A 12897-nucleotide genomic window follows, 5' to 3' on the forward strand; every position below is an offset into this window, starting at 1 on the left:
TTTCTTTCCTCTTACCCACTTGCCAACCGGGCCAATTCTGACACTTCTTTCCCTACATATAAAAATCTACATTTTTTTTTTTTTTTTTTTTTTTTTTACTAGAAAATAGCTTGGAACCCCCAAAGTGTGTGTGTAAATTTTTTTTTTTTTTTTTTCATAGACCTTAACGTTTGATTTTAAAGGAAGTTCCACTTTCAGCAAAAGACAAAGTGCATGTGTCACACTGATGGGAGGGGAGGTCAGAGTTTCAGGGAGGTGAGCTCCTCAATCTGCTGCATCTCCTTTTGTAACAGTGCAGCTGTACGATTTCACTGCAGTGTTGACAACCTTTGGACAAGGGTACAAGGGTAGTCTTGGATGGATCTAAATCTTTGGGCAAAAAAAAAAAAATAGATATATGATGGAGTCTGCCAATGGTTCCCTCTGCTGTCTCAGCCAGTGAGGTCCATTTGCAATGAAGTGCATCAGAGGGAGGAGCTTTTGCTGGCTGGAATTGTCAGTTAGACTACCGGAATTGGAAAACAACTGCTACTTTTTTTTTCTTTTTTTTTGGCGGGGTACATTAGGCCCCAGGAAACTGCAGTACAGTGATGACATTGTGACTAGGCAGTTGGGTCAACGGTGGGAATGGGCTGTAGCCCTGGATTATTGGTGTCCTCTGAAGCGGTGGAGGGACACATGGTTGAGACTTGGATAAGTAAAGAAGGGGTTTTAAAGTTTAAAAAAAACAATTGGTGAAGCGGGGGAGGGCGTCCCCCACTTAGCAGCCAATAGGAAGTGTCCATGTCAACCAGGCAGCGATGTGGGCACCTGAAGAAGGACCCTCCCACAATAAAAGATGGAGGGAAGAAGACTAGGGACTTGGGACCAATGGCCATGGTGTGTATGGATAATGTTTGTTTGTTTTTTTTTTTGCTGCGGCGATTAGTTGGGGTGTTCCTGGCTGGTCCTCATCCTAAAATCGGCCTCGATTTGCAGGGGCTTGTGGTAAATGGAGTAGCGTTGTCTTGGTCACATGGAAGAAAAATTAAAATTTTTGAAGGCAGTTTTTGAAAATCCTAGCTGGCTTTAGTTTGCAACGTAAAGGTAATTGTTTGTGTAGCAGTCATATAGACGTAATGCTGCATTTTTGAACAAAGCGGAATTTGTGTTTCCTCTTAGGTTTTGCAGTTGTGTATTATCTGCTTGTCTTCTAATTGCTCTCCTCCAGTCGGTGGACCTTGGGGGGGGGGGGGGTCTTTTATCTGCAGGTCAGATTGCGCAGCAGGCTGGAGCTGCCTGTGATTAATAAAACCTTTCTGTCTGAAGCAGGTCACTTCTGAGGGCTTCCCACTGCTGTTCATAGGATTTAAAGATTTATTTCAGGCAGAGGGTATCCATTGGGGAATCCCAAGCTGTCCTTTCAGAGGAAAGCTGTCAGGAAGATCAATATCTGTCTGCTTGGAGGAATTAATAACTGTTTCAGTGACTGAGCAGCAGGACCCGGAGCCTCCCGCAGAGCATAGATGTTCTGGCTGCACACTGCACCCCGATGTTACTCCTGAATTGGATAGTACTTGGCCTGCAACCTCCGGTCTTATCCATAGATTGGATGCCGGGGCTTGATTAAAGGAAACCTGTCATGGGAGAAACATGGAGGTTGCCAGTACTGACCTCTCTATTGCTAGCTGTTAGCTTTTCATGCTGTCTCTCAGGATTCATGGAAAATAGTTTCTCGGTCTTAAAGGACAAGTTTAGTTGTATTTATTTCCCTCCTTTTTTTTTTTTTTTCATTAGTTATCGTTCACCCCCCGAGTGCTGCCCACTAGGTCTCAAACTCCCCCATACACTAGTAGAATTTCATTAGTTTTCATTTCAAGTACATTTGCTCAATGTATTTATTTTTTTGATCATTAGTGGGATAAAATTTGACGCTCACTTTCGACAGTAGTAACAAGAGGATTCGAAGGAGCAGGTTTACGCAGAGGCCCTAGAGAATAAATTGGCGGACGTGGCAATTTTTTATGTCAGATGGAACTATCGCAGCGGTTTTTCAAAGTGTTTTTTTTTGTTTTTTTTTTCTAAAGAAAAATACACTTCATTCAATTTTAATGCACAAAAACATAACCGAATACCCAACTGTTTGGTAAAATATAAAAGATGATGTTACACCGAGTAAATTGACACCTAACATGTCATGCTTTGCATACGCTTGTTGAAAGGCCACAGACTTAAAAAATCTCCACACTCCTCTTCGTGAGATGTGTTCCCCTGTCAGGCCCTGACTGATTTGTGCTTGCTCCCCCGATTCCATTTTTTATGAGGGGTCCACCGGTTTGGCCCCGCGGCTCACATCGGATGTGGTGGTGGGGGTGGGATCCTGGAAGAGGACAGCCTCGGTCCTGCTTTTTGCTGTCCCCGTCTCCCGATCCCCCTCTCTTCTTATCTTTCTTTATCTCTCCAACTGACTTCTCCTTTTTTCTCTTCTCCTATTTTCTCCCCCCCCCCCCTCCCCTTTTTTTTGTTTTTTTTTTTGTTTTCATTTGGATTTTGATTTATTTTCTAGTTTATACGGAAGAAGGCTTGTTGGGATTTTGTTTTGCGCCATAGTCGCTCCAGGGCACGACTTTGTCGTTTGAGGGATTTGGTGTGATCAGTCTGCCAGGGCTGGAGCGGTCGGGGTCTGATGTTGCGTGTGGTTAAAGGCGCTAGCTCATTTTGTCTCCTACATCTCGTCGTGGATGTCCTCCTCGACACAATATTTATTCAGATCTCCATAATACCTGCCGTTAAGTTATTGATCCTTACATTTCTCTTTTTTTTTTTTTCTTTATGGAACTATTTTCACCTCTTCATATGAATCATTGTTACATTTGTGCGATGGCTTTTCTTATGTATGTACATTTGTACCTGTTTTCATTTTTTCTCCATGCTATGTACTAATAAACTGTTGAAAATGTAATAAAGACAAATTTGCCTTTAAAAATCTCCGCAAGCGACACTTTTAGAGCCTTTACAGGTTACCAGTTGAGTTACACAGGAGGTCTGGTGCTTGAATTATTGCTCTCGCTCTGACATTTGCGCTGATACCTCACGTGTGAAGTGATCAAAGTTTACATATGCGTGCAGGACTGACGCGTGTGTCTGTCTTTGCACTTGGGCAATTTTTAAACCTTTTTATTTATTTTATTTATTTTTTATTTTATCTGATTTATTGTGTTTTTTTTTTGTTTTTTTTTTGCACTGCATTTTTATTTATTTTTATCACTTTTCTTGCTTTCACAAGGGATGAACAACATCCCTTGTGATAACAATAAGCATGACAGGTCCTCTTTTCTGAGACATCAGGGGACTATTAGACTCCAGATTTTTCCTCTTTAGCCCGCTGGCAGCTGAAAACAGGTCACTGGAGTGCTCCCCTGTGATCCATTGGAGAAGTACAGCCAGAGTAGTTTTTGTCCATAACTCTGTAAAACTAAAGTCTTAAAATGCACCTGTCCAATAGTCATGTGCCAAAATCTTCTTCTGAGCACCGGACCTCTTCATTGGCCGGCAAGGGAGGCCATCATCTCCTAGCTAGACTAGTGAGACCGGCCTGGTGCTGTAAGCTGACGTCCTCACGCACACGGGACGTTTTGATAACGCTGGTAACGTTAGCTGTGTAAAGTCACGTTAAAAATGTGAGTTGTTCAGCTTTTTTAAGCGTTTTTGCATTAGCGGTTTTCTGCGTTTGCCTTTTATCTTTTTTTTTTTTTTTTACCCCCCCCCCCCCCCCCAAATATTTTTTGTTTGGTTAAAAGAAGTCCAAAAACGCCGGTTTGTGGCGTTTTATTGCGTTTTTCAGCATTGGAGCATTAGAACTCCTCCAGAAACCCACTAGTCCTGGGTTATTTTTTCCAGCCCAAAAACTTCCCTGCCAAAAAAGCGTTGATTCCAGTCTCTGTGTGTATGGACACATAGGATAACATGCTGGGGGGGTTTACTGGCTGTAGAAAAAAATGTCAAAAGCCAAAAACAGCCGCTGTAAAAAGGTCCCGTGTGCATGAGGACTAAAGCACCGGAAAAGATGCTGAGCAGGCAGGTAGGGGCATTTTATTGCAGAAAGAACAGCGCACGTCTATTCTGCAATAAAAGTCTGCCTGCTTGTTGTTTCTTACAGTGAACTTCAGTAAAAAACAAACGTTTTTTGATGTACAGCACATAACTTACCACTAAAGAGTATCCTACATCCTGCCTGCTGCTGTGGTAAAAAAACAAAAATAACTCTTCAGTGACGCAAATCTACTTACAGGTGAATACCACCGAAAGAAAGCTCTATTTTTGTGAAAAAGTAATAATTTCTTAAGTACAGTGTTGCATGACTGCGCAGTTGCCAGGTAAAGTAAAAAATGCTCTGATCTTACAGCATGCAGGGATGGTGCCATTTGCCTTTCCTTTCCTTTGCCCTTCTCCATTCACAAATGTCTTGTATTCTTGTAAATGTTAAGGCTTTCTGTCAATAGATGAGGGGAGAACAGGGCGGATGAATGATGGGATCTGCGAATACAATGAAGGTTACTCTATTCTGAGATTATGGAGCTCAGTGCCATGTCAGGGGGAGAGAGGGCACACCATGCATGCGCAGGTCATGGCAGAGGGGAGAGTGCCTGTTCTTGCAATGCTGGGGGTGCCCAATGTATTGTGCATCCCTGATCCTAGGCAGGACGGGGCTGGTCTCCTCCTGTATTAGTTTTTTTGCAAAGCTGTAGGGAAGTTGACATTGGCCTACAGGTATGGCATTTAAGTGAAGGCCGAATTGTGAAAGCTGCACAGTGATTTAATAGCTACTGGGTCCCCTTGACTGCATTGATGGTTTATTACGTATCAAGCTGATAAGAGGCAAGGAGGAGCTGAGCTATGAGGAAAGATTAGAGGACCTGAATGTATTCTCTACTAGGAAGAGATTAAGGGGGGATATGATCTCCATGTATAGTACATAAGGGGGGATATGATCTCCATGTATAATACATAAGGGGGGATATGATCTCCATGTATAATACATAAGGGGGGGATATGATCTCCATGTATAATACATAAGGGGGGGATATGATCTCCATGTATACTACATAAGGGGGGATATGATCTCCATGTATAATACATAAGGGGGGATATGATCTCCATGTATAATACATAAGGGGGGATATGATCTCCATGTATAATACATAAGGGGGGATATGATCTCCATGTATAATACATAAGGGGGGATATGATCTCCATGTATAATACATAAGGGGGGATATGATCTCCATGTATAATACATAAGGGGGGATATGATCTCCATGTATAATACATAAGGGGGATATGATCTCCATGTATAATACATAAGGGGGGATATGATCGCCATGTATAATACATAAGGGGGGATATGATCTCCATGTATAATACATAAGGGGGATATGATCTCCATGTATAATACATAAGGGGGGATATGATCTCCATGTATACTACATAAGGGGGGATATGATCTCCATGTATAATACATCAGTGGTTCATATAGTGAACTCAGTGTAGATATATTCACCCTGAGGTCATCACAGAGGACAAGGGGGCGCTCTTTACGTCTGGAGGAAAAGAAATGTAATCTCCAAACACAGAAAGGTTTCTTCACAGTAAGAGCTGTGAAAATGTGGAATAGACTCCCTCAAGTGTTGGTTGTGACCAGCTCAGTGGATTGCTGTAGGAAAGTCCTGGATTCTTTCTTGGATACACAGAATATAACTGGATATAACATTCATAGGTAAAGTTGATCCAGGGAATATCCGATTGCCTCTCGGGGGATCAGGAAGGAATTTTTTTTTTTTTTTTCCCCCAGCAGGAGCAAATTGGATCATGCTTTTGAATGGTTGAACTGGATGGACTTTTGTCTTTTTTTTTCAGCCAGACTAATTATGTATTACAAAAATGAACTTGGCCTTTAAATCCCTCTGGGAGGAGTCCTAAACCTCGAAAGGAACTTGTGAAATGTTCTGAGCGTCCTCATGCTAACTTTCTAAAACACCTTTTTATAGGAAGAGTGAAAATACTGACCTCATTAAGTTCAATTCTGAGCTGTTCGCCAAATAAACAGTCTGATTTACCCACCCAGAAAGATCAAGTTGCATAGAACAGAGCTGGCTTTTACATCAAATGTCTTGAGGTGTATGGAAGACGAGTCAGAATTTCTGCTGGAGTTTCAGACTGCGATTTCACATTGAGCTGTGATATTTACCGTGCTCCGTATGACCAGAATCAAAGTCACGTCGCTTTATTTAATCTCGTTCACACTGACCTGGATCTTTTGTACAAAACGTGACGCAGCAAAGAAAATGGCATATGTGAGTTTTAAAGGAACGCTCCAAAGGTGGAACTGGGCAAAATAAAAAATACCGTGTATGATACCGTCTGTTAATAGCAGTTACACAGCTGCATTTATTTTTCTGAGTTTCCCTGCAATTACTTGGTAATCGCCTCAGCCCTGGTAGGTTTTAACCCCTTCAGGACCAGAGCAAGTAGAGCATTGATCTACTTTAACTGGCAATTGTGCAGTCATGCAACACTGTACTTATGAAATGTGTGGGGTTTTTTTTTTTTTTACTGAAACCGATTTTGGTGGTATTTCATCACCACTGAGTTTTGTTGTTTGTTTTTTTTTTTTTCTTTTAATTATATAAACGAAAAAGGACAGATGGTTTTGAAAAAAACCTAGTCTATCTGTTATAAAGAATAGAAAAAATCCAACAAATCAAATTTCTTCATAAATTTAGGCAAAAATGCATTCTGCTACTTGTCTTTGGTAAAAAAAAAAAATCCTAATAAGTGTATATTGATATGTGCAATAGATATAACATACACTATGGTATATGGGTGTGTATATATGTATATGTATATATATATATATGGGTGTGTATGTATGTATATATGGGTGTGTATGTATATATATATGGGTGTGTATGTATGTATATATGTGTGTGTATGTATATATATATATATATATATATATATGTATATGTGTATGTATATGTATATGTGTATATATATATATATATATATATATATATATATATATATATATATATATATATATATATATATATAAAATTTGGGCAGCACATTTGCTTACTGGTTAGCACTTCTGCCTGGCAGTACAAGGGTCGTTGGTTCAAATCCCAATCCCGGCACCACCTGCCTAGACTTTGCATGTTCTCCCTGTGACTGTGTGGCTTTCCTCCGGGTACTCCGGTTTCCTCCCACACTCCAAAGACATGCTGGTAGGTGAATTGGCTCCTGTCTAAATTGTCCCTAGTATGTGTATGTATGAATGTGAGTTAGGGACTTTAGATTGTATGCTACTTGAGGGTTAGGGACTGATGTGATTGTACAATATACATGTTAAGTGCTGCGTAAATTGACAGCGTTATATAAGTACCTGAAATAAATAATGTGAGGGACGTGTTTGCTTGCACAGGGATGCATATGTGGGCAGCACAATGGCTAAATATTTTTTTTAATGCTACTAACGGCAGCGATTAGCAACTTACAGTGAGACTGTGATTGTGTGGCAGGCAATCTGACACTAAATGACAATGACATCACCAGTGAGACTAATACAGTGATCAGTGCTAATACTAGACACTGGCACTGTACTAATGACACTGGCTGGGAAGGGGGTTAACATCTGGGGTCAATCAAAGGGTTAACTCTGTGCCTAAGAATGTGTAATGAGCTATAAATAACAAGGGAATAGAGGGCGCACCAGCCTCGTGCATTACCGAAGATGGTGGCTTTATGAAATTCAAAGTTAAAATATACTCACAAACACTGTGGTGACATAGGCGTATCAAATGCAAATGCCCAAAACACTGGGTCAGCTCCCAAACTCGTGAGGACCCTCTTGTGACTGATGTATTTCGAGGTTGGCTCTGAGGAAGAGGTGACTGCTCCTCGAAACGCATCAATCACAAGAGGGTCCTCATGAGATTTTGATGCATTTTGTGTTTTTTTAAACCTTCCCAGCAACAAGTGGGCAAAAATTATTTTAAGAAAGCACTGAAAAACACATAAAAAATGCACATGCAAATGCACTCTTTTGAGTCGCATGACCTGTGCAAAACGTTCAGCGCCTTCACACTTTGACAATTGCGCGGTCATACAACACTGTACCAAAACTAAAATTTTATCATTTTCTTCACACAACTTGAGCTTTCTTTTGGTGGTATTTAATCACCGCTGGGGTTTTTATTTTTTGCTAAATTTAACAAAAAAAGACCAAAAATTTTGAAAAAAAAACCTCACGTTTTTTTTTCTTTTTCTGTTATAAAAGTTTGCAAATAATTGTTCTTCATAAATTTAGGCCGAGATGTATTCTGCTACATGTCTTTGCTGAAAATAACCCAAATCAGTATTTATTTAGTTTGTAGGAAAGTTAGAGTTCACAAACTATGGTATAGATCTGAATATTGATCAATCCTGAAGTACTGACAGCCAATCTAATTTCTTGATGTCCAAGAATGTCAGAACAGTACAGATATCCCCCAAATGTCAGGACAGTACAGATATCCCCCAAATGTCAGGACAGGACAGATATCCCCCAAATGTCAGGACAGTACAGATATCCCCCAAATGACCACTTTTTGCAAAGTAGACAGTCCGAATTATTTCATAACCGGCATGGTGAGTTTTTTTTGAAGTTGTAATTTTTTTGTCATTTTTTGGAAAATGAAGAAATTAAAAAAAATCACTTTTTTTTTTTTTTTTTAACATACTGTCACCAGTGCAGTACAGCGTCATCATAAAACTGCCATGGCAGTGATCAAGGACACTGATCAGGGTCCCTTTTTTGTAAGAATTTTTTTTCATATTGCACTATGACCAAAGTAGTACAATGTTACCATAGTAACATTGTACTACTTTGGGGAAATGATCAGTATTTTTTTTTTTGTACACAATTTTGATTTCTTATAGCAAAGCATTTCTCGGTTATAAGCAAGCATTTAACTGAATGAAATTGATTCATTCAGGGTTTTTTTTTTTTTTTTTGTGATTGGCGGTGATTGGCCCAGCCTGTGCATGTGATCGCTGTAACCATTCACAGCTAGACACAGTTGTACACCATGTATGGCAGGAAAGGAAACCATCCATTGTATACAACTGCCATGTGGCGTGCTGTGATTGGTCACAGTGGGTCACATGGTGCTGGCAATGGGGCCGATACACAGATCTGTCATCAGCAACAGATCTATTGCCACAGCGTGATCTGGGAAGGACGTCATATGACGCCCTCCCAGAGGGACGAAAAGTTTGCCCGGCTGTCATTTGACCAAGTGGTTAAGTGTATCTATCCTTAAATGTTTTGTAAGGTGACAACACTCTGTCCCCGTCTCCTGGTCGTTCACCTGCACTGTCACCCTGTATAAAATCAAAAAAGCTGCCATCCAGCCAGTCTAGCGTAGACTTGAAAACGGCCTCAGCCCATGAGTCTCCGCCAAAGCCATGCCCTCTTGACATGTTTCGCTCCACCCACCAGAACGTAATCATGGCTCCAGCGGCTGCACGAGAGTGCGGCACTCCTTTTTGCTTTTATACATCACTTCAGATGAGCACCATTGTCAGTCTGCTTCATTTTTCCCTGGTGACGGGGGAGTCTGGCTTTCCCAGCCTGAGTGGCGTTCATATTCTAGTACTGCGTTATCACCCTGTCGCACACTTTTTTGAAGAGGTAGTAAACTGCAACCACCCCCCCCCCCAAAAAGAAACACACACAAAAAAAAAAATCAAACCTCCCTTTGCAATTTTAAGAGCATACATCACATGTATAAGACTTCCCTTTAAAACAAAGCCCTCCAGCGGCACTCTGTCACTGCTGACAGGGCTTCCATCTTCACCCGGTCTACCTTCCAGGTTTTCGTGCTCCGGCCGTTTGAATGGCCGAGCCGTGATGATGTCACAGCTGCGGCACAGCTCTCTCAAAGGGTGGCGTGCTGTCCATTGAGAATGCAGTGCGCATGCGCTGGCTGCTTCTAAAGTGAATATCTCCTTATCAGAGCACATTGGGGAGATATTTATTGTGCCTACAGGTAAGCTTTATTATTATTTATTTATTTCAGGTACTTGTATATCGCTGTCAATTTACACAGCACTTTACATATATATTGTACATTCACATCAGTCCCTAACCCTCAAGGGGCGTACAATCTAAGGTCCCTAACTCACATTCATACATACACATACTAGGGACAATTTAGACAGGAGACAATTCACCTACCAGCATGTCTTTGGAGTGTGGGAGGAAACCGGAGTACCCAGAGGAAACCCACGCAGGCACTCTTACCTGTAGGTATAAATGAACAAACTGCCACTGTAAGCCCGGGTTCACACTGATGCGGTGCGCAATTTGCAGCTTTTTCACAATCGCACCCCGTTCAGGCTAACTGCTGCAGGTGTGTATGGTAGCACCCCAAAATCGGTCTGCAAAACGTAGAGTGATGTGCAGAATCGCATCGCATAGGTGTGAATGCCCATGTGATCCCATTCTAGTGCAGACCAAAAAAAGGGTCCTGTGTGTTTTTTTTTTTTTTTTTTTTTTTTCCCTTTTTAATGCGGTGCGATTTCAGCCATACAAAATGTATGTCTCCAATCGCACCGCACACATATGGCATGTAATTTGCACAGGAATGCGGTACGGTTCCTATGCGAATCACATGCGATATACCGCACCACATATATGTGAACCCAGCCTAAAGGAAACTATAATGGCCATTCCGATGCACATTGCAGAGGCATGGTCCGGTCCGCCGTTTGTCCTCATCAGGAAACCCGCCCTGAGAAATGACGTCTAGCAGTTGATGGAGTGGTCAGGAAGTCGCTGCAGGAGATCAGCACACCAGTACCGAAGGCCCTGGACCAGCCTGACCGCCGAAGCACAAGCACTTACAGAATAAAGTCAGCAACATGCTTCTTTCATCGCACAAGCCGGAATGTATTCATTGCTGTGGTGAGTGAGAAATGACAGCATTATGCTGCGATCTGCACGATTGTACGCCGTTCGTCCTCGCCAGCCCGTGTCTCCTCCTGAAACCACGCTGACATTTCCTAGAAGCTTGTTATAATAATTTGTAAGTGATCTATCATTTCTCAGAGGCAATCCTCCTCCCGGTGTCTGAGAGGGACAGATGTTCCAGACATTATTGCAGCAGCTCCGGGGTTCTCAGGCTTTGCCTAATGCATCCCGCATTGATAATGTATTAGCGGCTTGCAGAGGGGAGGAGTACACTAATGCACCGCTTCATACTCTCTAATGAGCCAAGATTGCTCTGCCGTCTGCCACATCTGCTCACTTTGATATGATCAGTCTGTGCATCTGTGAGAGGAGTTCACTCTCCGGATAAAGGTCTGCATCCCTCTACAACCGGTTTTATGGTTGTGATCTGCGGCACCCCACTGTATTTTGGAGGACTTTATATTATGATCCCATATCAAAGGTATCTGGAAATAAAATACAATTTTTAAACTTCTCTCAGGCTAGGCCCCCACCTACCAAGATAATTGTCAAATTATATTTAAAAATGTATTCTAAAAGCCCCCAAAACTTTCTATTTTCTTGACTGCAAAGTTGGAGGATCTTTCTTTGGGTGCCCATGTCACTGCCTGTTGACTGTCCAATGGTGGGATTGTGTCAGGCTTCAGAAGGTGGCTGTGGTGGTATCAACAAGGAAAAAATGTCACCAGCACACCGAGGATCACCAATATGGGTCCAAAGGTTTTAATAAACCATCACATCGTCACATGCCTGATGAAGGGGCCCTGCGAGACTCCGAAACGTTGCCTTGCTGTAACTATGTGATGGTTTATTAAAACCTTTGGACCCATATTGGTGATCCTCGGTGTCCTGGTGACATTTTTTCCTTGCTGATTTTGTTCAATTCCAGCCGACAGTCACTGCAGCACCCACTTATACACACAGCCATTTTTAACGCAGGAACATGTGCGTTTGGATCATATACTTGCATTGTGGCGGTATCAAGACTGGTCAACAGCAGGCCTGGACCGCAGTGCTTGGTCATTGGTCTCTACTCCCGGAAGAAATCCCTGCTTTTGATGCATATCCACTTGAGCTTTAAAAGATTTTATCCCCTTCTTGACCATTATTTTGTTTGCTATTCAGCACTGCGCTCCTTTAACTGGTAATTGCGCAGTCATGCAGCGCTATACGAAAATTAAATTTATATCTTTTTCCCCACTGAAATGGAGCTTCCTTTAGGTGGTATTTGATCACCACTGGGTGTTTTTTTTTCTTTGGGGGGGGTTCTGCGATTTAAAATAAAGACAAAAGTTTGAAAACATTGTTTTTCACTTTTCTGCTGTAAAACATATCCAAAAAAAATTTTTCATAAATTTTGGTTAAAATGTATTCTACTACATGTCTGTTGATTAAAAATATCCAAATAAGTATATATTGATTGGTTTGCGTGAAGGTTATAATGTCTACAAACTGTGGTATAAAAATACTGGAATTCTTAATTTTGTAAAAAAAAATTTAAATTTTATTTTAATACGAGTAATGGAGAGGACTTATAATAGGACTGCGATGGTATGTCAGGAAATCGGACACTTAACTGACGCTGGGGGGGTGCTGACTAACTGCCACTGACATCCGTGATAATGCTGTACACTGTACTGACACTGGCTGGGAAGGGGGTAACATCTAGGATGATAAAGGGGTTAAATGTGTGCCTATGTGTAACGTGTGCTGCATTTTACTAACCTCTAAGTTTCTCATCCCTGCAAAGAAGGGATGAAAAACATAGTGATCAATCCCTCTATAGAGCCCTGTGTTGAATGTCAACACAGAGCTCTGGGCTGTTAATTAGACACAGCCGATCATCATGTCCTGGCTGTTAATCA

This window comes from Staurois parvus, unplaced genomic scaffold, assembly GCF_062004578.1.
Source record: "Staurois parvus isolate SC_StPar_1 unplaced genomic scaffold, SC_StPar_1.0 ptg001145l, whole genome shotgun sequence".
NCBI lineage: Eukaryota > Metazoa > Chordata > Amphibia > Anura > Ranidae > Staurois > Staurois parvus.